Raw genomic sequence first — 16,302 nt, 5'->3', positions numbered from 1 at the left:
ACCTCTATGTTGCAGGCAGGGCTCCACCTGGCGGCCTGGGGGTATTGGCCGGGATAAAAGGCCGGCCATTTCTCACACCATCTATTTGCTGCAGACAGTTGTTATGTGGGTCCCCTTTGCCTGGTCCATCCACTCGGATCCTTAGTAATACATGGGCTAAACTACCTTACCTCAACATTTCTGTCTTCCTTACATGAAATAGCTATCTTACTGTGGAAGTTCTTAAAAGTAATGTGCTGTTCACATGCAAAATGAGATTCTCAACTAAAAACAGACAAAGGAATAATATAGCAAAAACACTATATTATTTTTAAACAAGATTGGTTTAAAATATCACACTTATGTGACAGTCTGGGTTAGCTCCATGCTCGCATTTGTTTCTTGCACCCGATATTGTTGATATCGTAACAGAAATGAGCTGGGCAAATGAGGACACAAACATACAGCAAGGGTTAGATGCATAAGTGATTAATACTTTTTTTTTAAATTCAACTAAACCAAACAGTGTCCAGAAAATAGTGCAGAGCATTCGTTATCAATAAAAAAATAAATAGTCCCATAAAAACAGTGCAAAATGTGGAGGTTAAAAACAAGCCCATAAATGAGGTTAAATACATAGGCAGAAATCTTCTCTTCCACAATTCAGTCCCCGGTGCATCCCTCCAAAACAGATGTCTCCTCAACTTACCCCCAAATGGGACCTTGTAGCTGAGGAGATGCCTAACTGGCAGTTCAGCCAACCTTCTATGCCAAGTTCAGGTTGCTACAACCCATGGCTAATAGCTGGGCACCAACACATTGCTACTAGGCTTGGGTCCCTGCAGCCATCTGTGGCCCCAGAAGGGCACCACACTGAGCCTTCAACTCCTGTTGCCAGGCTCGCGTTCCCTACGGACCATAGCTCCCCCACAGGACACCACATCGAGCCTTCCGTTACCTCTACAGAACCCGCTGCCTCTCACTGGACTTATGCAGTGAGCTGATACATTGAGCACCGTGTCACTCCAGCTCCCTGACCTGCACAGCTGTAGTGGCCTTCTTTAGCTCCTGAGCATCAGCCTCACGGTTTCCGAGTAACTCTCTTTCTGGCTGTCTTCTTTTTTCTGCCAATCTTTCATCTCACCCCACTTTGGCCTGTGCAGGCTCTTCTTATCTCCCCTGTCCAATTAGGCGGAGGTGCAATGATTGACTTCCTCAAAAGCACAAGTGAGGTGCCCGACTGATCCACGTGTATGCGATGCAATCAGCCAGTACCCCAATTACCACGAAGCGAAGCGCACTTGTGCACACATTGGCCCGATTGCAGCCTGCACTTTTTGCGATTACTTGTTTGGAATTTGCCCAATGCCTCGGACCACCTATGACAACTTGATTTTGCAGTGAAGCTCAAAAGCATGAGGCTGCTGCAGAAGAAGAGATGCAATTGGAAACCGAGTTACTCACTTCAACCAGAAGAGTTCTTCTTTGTCTTGACTGGTTAATACGATTGCTTCACCTCACACACTATGAGTGTACTGAGAGCAAAAAAGGCAGACAGTTAAAAAATGTAAAGTGAGGATCAGGAGAAAGAATGGAGTCAAGGGAAAAACAGAGGTCAAGACTGGGAATTAAAATAAGAGAGACATCAAAGCCAAATCACAAGCCAAAAATCAAAATCAAAAAGCTGAGCTTATTCCTAGAACAAGTAATCTAATATCAAAAGATTCTCAAATTGCTATGTTTTGTCCTATCTCAGACACAGAATGGCCATCGAAACAACCTTTTAACCCTATACCCCTAGCAACCAGGACCTGCATCATGATGGCTGAATCCACAAAATGGTGGTGCCCATAATCAAAACAAAATGGCATCCAAAAAGATGTAAAATAAAAGTTAACTCCTAACCAAAGGCTCTATTATGAAAATAATCCCAGAATTCAATTCTGTGAATGTATAAAACTCAGAAACAACACATAAATGATTTTTATAGCTCCAGAAAATCTAGGAAAAGTTTAAATAGAAACTCTGTTCATAATAATAAGGGGTTTAGACCCATTTTTGTGTCCATAGAGCCTAGTAAGAACAACCTGTGTGGCTCAAACAAAGAGAACCTGGTGACACTTAGACTTTACCTTTTAGGATGCTTTAGCCTGTACTATTAAGAATGGTAGCTATATAGTGAGAAAAGTAGATTACTAAATTTATAGCATTCATTTGAATATATGTTACTTACTGTACATGTGATTTTAGGTGTTGAAATTCAACTTTTTTTGTCTTACTGCTACAAATAGTAAGCTTTTTATAGTAATTCTCCTATGTGATAAAGTTTTAAATAGAATTTGTATGTTAAAGTATGTTAAAATCATTTTCTGTCAGTAAAGTTGTTTAATCAAGAGAATTTCAGATTATTTAATGAATGTATGTCAAAGTATTTGGGTTTTGTCTTCCATTCTGTATTAAGCCTGAATTATTTAAAATTGAATTGAATTAGAATTTTTTATAGGATTTAGCAGTACTGTATATGGATGAGAGACTCATATAAAAAGACAGTGATGCTGTTATTTCCTCACTATGTAGAGTATCTAGCATACAATCTTCAGTTGTGGGAAAGTTATTGCCCCCACTTTCCCGTGACTTCAATCCTAATAAAAGTCAGCTTCGGATTAGCCACTTGAAGAGTTTGGTTGACCATCACTCCTATCTTACATTGCACACAAACCTTAAATAATTAAATCTTACCTATTTAATCGGGGAAAAGTTGTCAAAACACAGAGTCTAGAATCCCACTTTGCTAAGATAAAAAAGATTTCTTTTCAAATGTCAGAAAAACAGTTTATTATTCTGTAAAGGATTACTAAGCTAAGCAAAGGCTCTGACACTCCCCTAAACCACATATAAAAACCAAAATGAGAAAGCTAACGACAGCAGTCAATCTTCCCAAGACGAGCTGCCAAAATGACTCGAAGAACAAGAAGTAAAAATTTCCATGAAGTCATAAAAATCTTTAGAACAGCCTCTGGAGATTTGCAGGCCTCTTTCACCTTGGCTAAGATCATTGTGTATGAGAAACACCATAAAAAACACTGTGGGTCTAAACTGACAGAGGACCTACTGCTGACTAATAAGAGTGCTCATCTCAGAATGAGGAAGATGCTATGAAGATTTAGAACAATTTTCTATGGACAGAAAATAGATACAAATATCAAGGAAAAACTGATTCTTTATTCAAAAGGTTTCGATCAGCTTGGCTAAATAAATGTAGATTTCCACACATTTTAAAACAAGCTCTCCGTTTTTAAGAAACACAATCTTGAAGAGATAATTCATTCTCTTATATTATGCCGGGCATACACCATACGATTTTTAGAAATCATGGTCAAGTGACTACTCAAACTGAGCAATTGAGTCGCTAATCATATATGTGCCCAAGCTGTACAAAGACGTTTGGTCCAATTGACATGTCACAACATGGGTACTCAGACTATATGTGTACATGGCCCAGATGGCCAGTTTTACCAATTGACATTTTGCAATACAAGTTTATCCATTCAACAAAAAACACAATATGCCAGCAGGCTTCTCAAAATCTCAATAAAGAAATGAGTTGCATTGCATACTGTGCTCTGAAACTACAAAGAAAACAGAAAGGCATTACTGGACACACAGATGATTGGGAAGGCGTGGGCAAGACAGTCTGTATATTTTATAGAGGGAATTTGAGGTACATATACTTTACCTTTGTGTGTGTTTATTTCTTACTATATGGGCATATAATTATTATATTCTTCAGGGATCTGCACTAATCAACCACTGTTCTCTGCTGTTTCTTTCTGGTTCTTCTGTGGTTTCTTGTTTTGCTGTTATTTATTCTTTAATATATATTACATAATCTTAATCCTTTACACTTCTTGTAACATCCCTCTATCATCTTGTAAAGCACTTTGAGTTACATTGTTGTATGAAAATGTGCTATATAAATAAATGTTGTCGTTGTTGTATTTCGGGTTCTTCTAGTAAAAGTTCTCTGAGATACCTTTGTAATTGACCTTTTGGTTGTATGGGTGTTACTATATGATAGTTAGCTTTTTGAAATCAAGAAGGTGAAAATGAGCATGACAACTGCAACACCCAATGTATAATGCACCCTTCAGTGCGGTCGCTGCACAATGAATTTTGGAAAATTTGATGGTCACCTCAGAAAATCAGCTTCTGGGACCGCTCACACTACAAGACATGCAACTGAAATTTCTGACATGACAGAAATTCTTGTGATCATACAACAGCCAAATTGGAAGATGCAATCGGGCATTGCACCCTTTCTCATTCTGCATGTGAAACGATTGCTGACGAAGCTGAAATTCGGGCAAACTCAAAAAATCAGTTGGTAACTGCAAATCTGGCTTAAAATTGCACTAAAATGGCACAGTGTATGTCCGGTTTAAGAGAAACTGCTTTATTGTCAGGAATCACACAGATGTGTATAGAAGACTGTTGAAGGGCTTTGGTGATGGTAATTCTCTGCTGGTCCAGGGGTTGGTGCTGTGTGAGAACATTCTCCCTTTTTCAGAAGATTGACAGCTCTCCTTCACCGACGTCACTTCCGGTGTCCATCCATTTGGATCCACCCCTTCCTGCCCAATTTCCATAAGACATGAAGAACGGCCATCTCAGGCAGTTTGCCAAATGAGCCTTGGGTTTGAGAAGACTTTTTTGTGCTTACACATGTTTTCTTTCTTTAAAAAGAATATTCAATTATACAGGGTTTGCCCAAGGGTGCCCTAAATCGTTTATTACACAGACTGTTAGAATTGCTTCCTTACTTGCATTTTTAAAAACATAGCATCATAGCTACAAGTAAGAAGTATAACCATGCAACACTAGTTCTTAAATGATTTAACCATCATAAAATATAATTTAGGGCAGGTTTTAAAACCCTATTATGACATATAAAGTCACAAATTACTTTTCTTCTTTTACCTGAAATAACGAGAGCTTTTATCACAAACTTCTTAAGCAAGATGATACCCAGGATGCCATAACATACTAAATTAATAAATGTGCTATGTAAATTATGAAACAAAAAGGAGGGATAACACACAGAGCATACAAAGAATAAAATAAGCATGACAAATCAACAAGAGCTATTGTATATGTCAAGTATGTCAGTTAAAGAAGTTGGGGATAGTGTGCTGTTCCATGATGGCCTGAAGGCCAGTTCTCCTGAACATTACCTTTAAAAGGGCAAAATGGCCCAATTGCTGAGTTGACACCATATTCTGCCCTCTGTCAGCCAGAAAGCTGTTTATCCTGTGGCTAAACCTTCGTGACCTTACAGCCTTGGTGGACCCATCTCCTGGCCTATGCTGCCTTTTTCTTTCTGTAAACATGTTTTGCACCAGACTACCCAACATAGCATATATATCAAAGCATGTAGTGCAGTCTGAACATGTAGGCCTAGCTGAAAATTCAAAAATAAATAAAACTAATGTGGAAAGCAGAGCCTTAAGCAATATAGCTTCCCCCCCATCCCAACTCTCGTGACCTACCAAAAAAGATTATTTTTATCCATTTTGACATTTAAATCAAGGCTGAACATTAATTATTTTAATATATCACACTCATGTCAGTATGATTACCATAAAAAGATACTTTCACCTTTTGTACTGTATATTTGCTTGCTAACAACAGTGATCACACAAATATACTTTCTCAAAGAAGCATTTGATAACTGGCAATTTGTTTTCAAGATGTTCTTTGTTTGGAAGAAAAACATTAAATAGGTTAAGTTTTGTTTTTTTTTCTTTCACACTTCTTGTCAGGCTTTTTAAAGTAAAATTTAAAAACACCTTTTACTAACCTGCCAGTGAAAAGTTCAGGCATTTGAGACTAAAATTTTACATTAACAAATGAAAACAAAATACAGTGGAACCTCATGTCACGACCGTAATTCGTTCCAAAACTCTGGTTGCAACCCGATTTGGGCGTGACCCGAAGTAATTTCCCCCCATAGAATTGTTTGTAAATACAATTAATCCGTTCCGGACCGTACGAGCTGTATGTAAATATATATTTTTTTAAAGATTTTTAAGCACAAAAATAGTTAATTATACCATAGAATGCACAGCGTAATAGTAAACTAAATGTTTACTTACTTCTTCTGTAATGTTTACTTCTTCTGCTTGGGTTCTCGCGCGCTCTCTCTCTCTCTCTCTCTCATTCGCCCGCGCTCTCTCTCTCTCTCTCACTCACTCGCTGCACAGGGAAAGCACAGGGAGAGACTGAACATGTGCGGAAATCATTGGCGCGTACAAACCGGAAGGGAAACTGGCTTGTTCGTCACCCGAGTGTGTGGTCATGAACAGATGCAAAAGTATGGCAAACTTTTTGGTCGTAAACCGATTTGTACGTGGTCCGAGACGTTCGTGACCCGAGGTTTCACTGTATATGTATTATTTGATCACTGTGCATAATGCATCTCCTTTGCCTTTGTTTGCTTACATAATTATTTATGGATGCACGTACTGTGTTGTACAAAACAGGAAAAGACTAAGCATCTTTGGTAATATAACTTATAATCTGTCTTGGGTTCAACCCCTACCGATTTCCTAAGCTCCACCTTAACCCATGACATGGTTACAAAGAGCTGGAATTTGTCCTTGTAGCATCAGGTGTAAGGCAGATTGCCAGTTTACCACAGAACAGCCTTCGGTTTCAGAAGAGTAAAATGGCTCTCCAATTTGTTTTATTTCATTTATTTAGCAGACGCCTTTATCCAAGGGAGGATGGTCAGCAGACAGATAGAGGCAGAATGGAGATTTCTTGGAAAGACAAATTGAGGTACTTCCCTAAGGTCCGTGTTATTTCTTGCTTATTGTTAGACTTCTCTTTTTCCATGTACTGTAGCTATATGTGAGTTTTTTGTGAGAGATTTTTTGTAAACACCACAAAAGCCTTTATTTGGCTGAAGTCATTGGAAAAGAGTTGGATCAGCAATAAGACAATAGTCTACATGAACCCAATTTGTTTTGATTAAATTCCCAAGTGTAGTATACGGTACAGAATGTTTGTTAAGAAGTGACCACAAGGATACAAATAATAATTACAGGACCTCTGCCTGTGTTTTTCCTCACATTTTTTTACATTATGTATGGTTGTACATACGGTTGATAAATAGTATACAGTAGAAAAATACAAACATTACAAAAATTACACTTCATCATTGACATTCACATCTGGCCCTTGGCAGGCAGTGTGTCTGGTGGCTAAAGAATTGAACTGGAAACCACAAGGCTCAAAGTGAAACCACACTGACTCATAGTGTGAGTCACTTAGGCTGCCTGTATTCTATCAAAAATAAATTTGTGTTTTTAAAGAAGTCTGAAATAACACTCCTAGTGAATATGACTATGTACACAATATTATATATGTTTTTATCAGAACATTTTCCACCCATTTTATATTTAGTTTTTCCAGTTGAAGGAAGGGACATAAATATTCAAAAATACATTTCAGTAAAATGACAAAGGATCTTAGCAAAGTTATGCACTATGTGAGCTTATATTGTAATATTTTTGTTCACTATTTGAACAGATGCTAGGCAGATTAAGGATTTATCTAAATACAACAAGTAAAATCAATTATACACTGGGTCGGTAAAATAAAACCATCAAATGCCTCCTCCCATGACTGTTTTTCCTACATAAAAGTGTTCTGATTATTTACAAAATTGATACACTAAAGAAATGGATGAACAACCTACGAAAAAGCACTTGTGATAATGAGCCAATGATATCCCTAATGTACACTACCGGTGCCTTGGCTATATTTTTACATCAATTTTATAGCATCTGGATTAAAAAAGGTATCAGTTTCCATCAATAATATAAAAATTTCTGGGTGTGTCCAGGCTTTAGGCTGGTGGTGTATGTGTGTGTGTGAATATATACATTTATTGTAAAGATGAGAGAAAACAAGGTCAAAGTGTTGGTGCACCACCCTGGTGACCCCGTATGATTGAAATAAGGCAACAATGAAAAAACATGCAGAAAGTTATGGATAACATCTTTACACATGGGAGCTCAGAACTAAACTGTCTCAAAATGGCTGAACCTCTGTTAATATGGGTTCCAGGCAGGAAGTGAGTCCAGGAGGACACATAACGGACGAGACGTCAGTGGTGAAGTGGCTGTCAATCTTGCATTCTGCAGATGGAGGGAAGGCATTAGTACACAGTCCCAAACAAATATCTTGTTTGTTTGTCAATCTTGCAAACACAGGTGACCTAATTTTCAAGACTTTTTTTTTTTTTTTTACGTTTTATTGAATTATTTAAAAGCAAGTAACAATCCATACAAGCAAATCAAACTTGACAAAACTAAGTTCAAATCAAATCAACCCGCACCCATGAGAAAGAGAGCTAGGATTTTCAAGAAATTTTGCATGTAGGTTGTTATTGGTCCATCTTAAAATTTACTCTATATGCACTTTCAAAAATTTCATTGGGGAGGGAAGTTGTAATTATTCCTAAATGGCGGAGTTGATGTTAATGAAATTTTGAATGTATAATAAAGCTGAAGCAACTTAAAATCCATGCTACATGGCATTTCAGAAATTTGCTCCAAAATAGTGTTTTTCTTATGCTTTGAAATTTATTCACAACTTGCTAAGGATGTATTTTTCCACTTTTGAAGTGCTGCAAAATAAATATTAATAAATTATTTGCCTTTCTCAAGCAGAACTACATTTGGTTAAAGCTTCCTGAAAACTTAATCTTTTCATTTGCCAACATCTACATTCTTACTGAGAGTTCTGAATGGCCCATCACTGTGAATGTTTTTATTTTTCTAAGACAATTTGATAATCCAGAGTTCGGTTTAAGAATTGAATTCACAGACATTTAATCTGTTGATCTGAAATGCTTTTTAAGAAATAAGCTTCACTCAAAACAATTTGAAAATGGCACACTCTTAATAAAAGACACTGGGGTTGAACTATTCATTCATTGCCACTTATCTAAATGGATATGCATAAAATAACAGAAAAGTACCAACAATCCTGTTACATAGCAAAGTCATACTTTTGAACCAGTATTTTATATAAGTATAATGCATAAGTTTCACAAGAGAGAAAAATTTTGAATTCACGAGTCAAGCAAACTCAGTTGTCAATCCATAGGCAAACATGAATAAAACCAATAATTGCTTCCAATTTAATGCAATTCCTGAAATCTTGACAATCTTGCAACTCTTCATCAGATGAGAAGAATAGCTGTGTACCATTTGCATTAGTCTTATTAATGGTTCCCTACTAGTAATATTGAATTATAGCTTAATCAAATTTTGCAAGTAGATAGATAGATAGATAGATAGATAGATAGATAGATAGATAGATAGATAGATAGATAGATAGATAGATAGATAGATAGATAGATAGATAGATAGATAGATAGATAGATAGATAGAGTTGGGAATTTTTAATTACATTATGTCCTTGTTGGTGTGTCAGTCACCCACAGAGCAACTAATAACCACAGGAGGCAATTCAAGCAGGCTATAATGGCATACTTTAAATATCTCTGGACAATGGAAGGAAATTGCAATATACCACCAAGGGACAGCTCAGAGGAGACCAATGTAAGAACTCAACATTGTTGTGATTGATAAGGATTGGTTAATGAACTACCTACTACTGCTTATTTTTAATATACTGGACTGGTTATATGAGGGTAGACGGTACTGATTCTTAAGACCTTTTAACAGATGCCAGACAAGCATAGCTATTATCTATGAGAAAATAAAGCTGCATATGTAGGGTCTTCCTCTGATTAAACACAATGACAATACAATATGCCATTCAGCACATTTTTTTCCTTTTTAATCTCTACTAATCTTAATTGTAAAATAGAAAGAGATATCTCTCATGCAAATTGAAAAAAACGCTCTACCATGTAAACCCTGCACGAGACAGGAAGATTTTAAGATTATCTATTTCACTTTGGGATAAAGCTGATGTCAAGGCACAGAAGAATTAAGATCTGTTTTTAGTAGACAAATCCCTCCTAATATTGTATCAGTAAGATCAGGAAGTGCTAGTTATATTTTGTACCATTCAGACTAACTGTATAAATTAAAACCTCTTTAATTGTAAATTTAATGTCTTTGTATGGGAATGAAGTGCAGTGGAAACTGTGATTCGAGGTTGCATTTGGTAAAATCGTATAACTTAACCTTATCTTAACTTGTAGAATTGCTCATGTGACAGACTCAGAACCCCTTAAAATGTCAATAGCATCAATGGCATTTAGGGATAAAAAAAACCCCACACATTTAAATATACTCAGAAATTAAAGAAGAAATAAAGACTTATGAAGCTGTACAAGAGAGATACTGGCTTCAAGAACTTCACAATAAAAATTATGCATTTAAATTGCATGTGCTATACACAGCAAAGCAAAAAATAACAAAATCAAAAAGAAATATGTGAGAAACAATAGTACATAAATAATAATATATTGATACAAGATATATAGATTTCTGTTATTGCCTTTAAGTTCAGATGCACAAGTAAATAAGTTAACTTTTTGTTGTCCCTGGCAGATGAGAAGACATACTTTTGTCATCCATCCATCCATTTTCCAACCCACTGAATCCGAACACAGGGTCACGGGGGTCTGCTGAGGCAAATCCCAGCCAACACAGGGCACAAGGTAGGAACCAATCCCGGGCAGGTTGGCAACCAACCGCAGATACTTTTGTCTTTTGATTTTAAAATAAAACATATTTTTTAACTATTTATGCATTCTATATTACCTGTAGCCAGCCAACAGCAGACAAGAAGACATTAAGAGACCCTGAAATACGTCGAGTTGTTTGTTTCAAACTAAAATAAGTGGTAATTCAGACTAAAAGATATGGGAATTCAAGGTGTGGTGTCGGTACAAAATTGACTCAATTAAGGAAACAAAGGGTTATGGTGAGAGGAACATTTTCAGAATCAGTTGATGTTAAAAGTGGTGTTTCTCAGGTATCAGTGCTGGGGCCACTGTTCTTTTAAATATACATAAACAAGCTGGACAAGAATATAATCAATAAGATGGTTAAGTTTGCAGATGATACCAATCTAAGTGAAAGGGCAGACAATGTAGAATAAGCTAAATTGTTATAGAGGGACTTAACATACAGGCTTGGGGAGATTTGTGTCAGATGAAATTTAATATAAAGTACATGTAGTAAATTAAGGAAATGTAAAGTATAACACATAGAAAGAATAAGTGGGGACATGGTAGGAAATCTGTGCAAATCTCATAAAATTTTTCTTCACACACAGAACCGCAAGCATATGGAATAGTAGTGTGGTGAAGGAAAGAACCATAGAGAACTTCAAATCTCAATTTAACGTTATTTTTGGAAAATCCAGGTGAATAGAATGGATGTGCTTGTTAGACTGAATGGCCTGTTCTCAACGCAGTTGTACTAATGTTCTAATGTTTATGCTCCCTTTTCAAGTTTGACATCAGTGTGCAAAAACTTATTTTAGACTTTCTTAGTGGACAATGCTTCATCTTACCAGTACGGATAATAGGGGTAAAATGTTAGGAGCTCCTACTGTTATACCTGCATTTTTATCACTCTTTAATTTATTGTTTTTTTTATCAGTATGCTGCTGCTGCTGGAGTATGTGAATTTCCCCTTGGGATTAATAAAGTATCTATCTATCTATCTATCTATCTATCTATCTATCTATCTATCTATCTATCTATCTATCTATCTATCTATCTATCTATCTATCTATCTATCTATCTATCTATCTATCTATCTATCTATCTATCTATCTATCTATCTATCTATCTATCTATCTACTTCATGGTTTAGGAACAAAACGTCAATTTGCATTTTGAGTTTTGTTGATCAATGCATTTTGACAGATTATTCAATTGATAAATACTAAAATCTGCTTCCCATTCATTAAGTGCAGTCACATATCAGACATAACATTACAACTGTCACGCAAATGAGCCTCACCCAGTATAACAGCAGACCCTTCACTTATTCAGATGATCAGTATAGTGAAGTGGAAATTTGTCCTCGGATGCACCAGATTTTTTTTATTTTTTATTTTATTTTGATTTTTTTTTTTCAAAATAATAGAAATATCTTCTATTTCAAAGCAAAAAAGTGCATGCAAAACATTTTTTCTTTTTCTGTCTGACACAAAAGAGCCACTAATATAAAACATATAGATGTCATACACTGAGAAACAGAAAAACTTACGAAGAAGATCATAGCATGTGAAGAAAGTGCAGTAAAACTTCTAAAATGTGCAGCAGGACCAATAGTGTGATAAAAGACAGCCATATCACACAAGACAATAATTATACACCATAATCCAGCTGCACTCAAAAACATAGTTAATTCAATTAGCAATATGCAGCTCCTTTTTACTATTTGTAAAGGAAAGAAACTAGGTGTATACTGAGGGCCTATGCTATTCTAAGTACCAAGTAAAGAAACAATGGCTGAAATCTGCATGAATTATGAATGTCCTTATTTCAATAAATTATAAACCAATTTTGTTTCAGTAATCAGAGAAATCTTTGGGGACAAATAAAGATCTATCTATCTATCTATCTATCTATCTATCTATCTATCTATCTATCTATCTATCTATCTATCTATCTATCTATCTATCTATCTATCTATCTATCTATCTGACCATATTTAACATAAAATGATGATTTGACATGATAAATTGGCCATATTTTCCATTTGAAATTGTCTTTTTATTAGTGATATAATTTCACGAATACTTCAATTTGTTTTTAGGATAGTGAGAAATTTGAAGCAACCCCCAAATTAACTAAATGTGCTAATAAATAAATAAATAAATACACTGATGAATAAATAAACAAGAGGAATTGCCTTAAATAGCTTTAATAGGGTAATCTTGTTTTGGACTAATGCAGGGCATAAATCCTAAACAAATTTGGCTCTGACAGCTATTTAAACAGAAAGTGATGCCTGGCCAGATAACAGCTTTATGAGGAGAAAAACAGCAGAATGCAAAGTGTCAACATTTATTTTTGTCTCACCAGATGCTAGTTATTGTTTTTTTTATGAGCCTGGATGGAACGTTGACCAAAGACGTTTTCAGATGCATTTTTCAATTATATATATATATATATATATATATATATATATATATATATATATATATATATATATATATATATATATATCACAAACTCCACTAAGAGCCATAGCAAGGTTTGGGGCAGCCACCCGTATATTAATTTCCTGGCTGCAAAAGTTGTAAAAATAAATAACAGCACTGATGTGCACAAAGTGGATTCCAAAACAGAACTGAGGGAAAAGGGGAAAGGTGAAGGCTTTTATAGCTCAGGATAGAAAGTGACTTCAAAGGGGCCGGGATCGGAAGGGTCTTCAGCCATAGGCTCGAGCCCGGACGTGATATCAAGGGGGTCGGAGCTGGACAGGTCTTCCTCTATAGGTCTGGACCCGGAAGTAATGTCAACAGGGCCAGGTGAAACTTCCCGTGAATGGTCTGTAGGAAAGCGAGAAAAAGAGTCAGTACACTCTACCACATCCCGGTCGGATTTGGAATTGCCCTTAATCAAGCCGTTTAGCTGCCTCCCATGCGCACGTGTGTGATAAAATATATATATACTGGATACTGGATGGATGGATGGATATACAGTATATATATATATATATACACAGTATATCTATATATATATATATATCTATCTATCTCTCTATATATATATATATATATATATATATATAGTTCTGCATTTGTGTATGTACATTTTGTATTTATACAGAATGTACCTTTAGCATAATTGACTTCATAATAAAAGTTACTGATAGAAATGGCTTTCTTGTGATCCAATATTTATTAAAAAAAAAAATCAAATAATACAAGTACATTAAAAAAGGAAGCAGTGTACTGAGTTTTATTTGAAATGAATTCCCATACCTGTCTTAGACAACACTCCACTTATCTGTGAAGACACCCAGATACCTGTTTCTAAATCTTACTCACCAGCTGGTTCCATTCAGGTATGTTAGATTACGAGAAGCCTTTTATTTATGTTGCAGGGAATCCCAAGCATATCATATTGAAATAAGAAAGTTTACAAGAACAGGAAGAAAGAGAATCTAGTAAAATCCAGACTGATATTAGGGCAGACTTAGTAGTCATTGTTCCATCGAAAAACAACCTTTGCTGAGTACAGTATATATGCACGGAGAGATGCAATAATAAAAATGTAGGAGAAACAGGAATATTCAAAGGTTTTCAAAACATGGCAAAAGCAACAGTATGGATCTGGGTAAAGACCTATAACAAAACATTTATGAACAGTTTAGTATCATCTGTAAACAAATTAAAATTGTACATTCTGGAGGTATGAATTTTCCCTAGCAGAGAGACATACTTCTAATAATACTAGACCATTACAAACAAGGAGATGAGGCAAGTTTCTTCTGCCATACTGCTTAGACAGAAATGGATCTTAAAATCAAGGCATAACTATCATATATTATTTCCATGTTCAAGAAATCTGAGAATTGTTTTACCAGCTTTTACATTTTGAGTATGTAATTCAATATTTTTTTAGCTACACTCTATATTTTCTTTGGTCAATTTTTTCTAGAATTGTGGAAGCACGCAGATTATATCATGGAAGTAAATGTAATAGTTTGTTAGTATGCAGGTTGTTGAATGCAGTCCCTGAATAATACTTTAAATATCAAACTGTAATTTATGAAAGTTTATTATTTTGGATGTTCAAATTGCATGTCTTAAATCTCTGATTTAAGGTAAGATTTATTGATTTTTTTTTTTGTAATTTTCTATTATGACATAATTATTTTATAGTTGTGTGCATTTTCCTTTACTGTAGGCTCTTTTGCGACTCTCTATACTTAATACATATCATCAGTTTTATAATTAAAAAATTATGACTATTTTTGAAGGAGAAAATTAGTCAATCTCAAACTGTAATTTATGAAAGTTTGTTATTTTGGATGTTCATATTGCATGTCTTAAATCTCTGATTTAAGGTAAGATTTATTGATTTTGTTTTGTAATTTTCTATTATGACATAATTATTTTATAGTTGTGTGCATTTTCCTTTACTGTAGGCTCTTTTGTGACTCTCTATACTTAATACATATCATCAGTTTTATAATTAAAAAATTATGACTACTTTTGAAGGAGAAAATTAGTCAATCAGAAACATTTTAATAAAAGTAGCTGATTCCAGCAGTCAAGTGTTACATAAATACTGGCGAAACTGAACACTTATTCTATTAAAATTCCCCAGGACTGAAATTCTCTGCTTGATTACTTGTCCAATAAAAGATATGGCCATTTGCCCAGTACAGTGATAATTAACAAAGTAGTCTAAAGCTTTCTTTTACCCTGAGGAAATTCATCCATCCATCCATTATCTAACCCGCTATATTCTAACTATAGGGTCACGGGGGTCTGCTGGAGCCAATCCCAGCCAACACAGGGCGCAAGGCAGGAAACAAACCCCAGGCAGGGTGCCAGCCCACTGCAGGGCACACACACACACCCACACGGGACAATTTAGGATCACCAATGCACCTAACTTGCATGGCTTTGGACTGTGGGAGGAAACCGGAATACCCAGAGGAACCCATGCAGACAAGGGGAGAACATGCAAACTCCACACAGGGAGGACCCGGGAAGCGAACCCAGGTCTCCTAACTGCGAGGCAGCAGCGCTACCCACTGCGCCATGAGGAAAGCGCACAGCCTAACATGTGTTGTTGTATTTCATTTAAGTTGTGTAGGACAGTGTGACATGTTCAATATTCAAAAATAATAATTAAAATGTTTGTGATCTCTATTAGCAATACATGTTTTCCTTTAATTAACATGCCATATTTTGTGAAAATCTTTTAGACTTTTCCCCAGTTAAAGGAGCAGAAATTATCAATAAAGATTCAATACAAATATAAGCGGGTCTAAGAAAATTTCCACTGTTCTAAAGCAGATAATATTTTGGAGCGTAATGCACAGACGTTCATTATCCAAGAAACTTTTTAAAAGCTTTTTTAGAAGTTTCAGGACTGTCACAATTAAAATTAGAGAACCTGAGAGGTCAGCGAAAATGTATACCCTTTCCTTAATAATAATAAATTACTCTTATATAGCACTTTTCTCATTACTCAAAACACTTTACATAGACAAAAGGGGAACTCCTTCAACTATCACAAATGTGTATGATGCAACGACAGGCATTGCTGTGCCAGTACGCTTACTACACATTAGC

This window comes from Erpetoichthys calabaricus, chromosome 13 (genome assembly GCF_900747795.2).
Source record: "Erpetoichthys calabaricus chromosome 13, fErpCal1.3, whole genome shotgun sequence".
Taxonomy (NCBI): Eukaryota; Metazoa; Chordata; class Cladistia; order Polypteriformes; family Polypteridae; genus Erpetoichthys; species Erpetoichthys calabaricus.
This window is presented reverse-complemented; position numbering follows the sequence as displayed.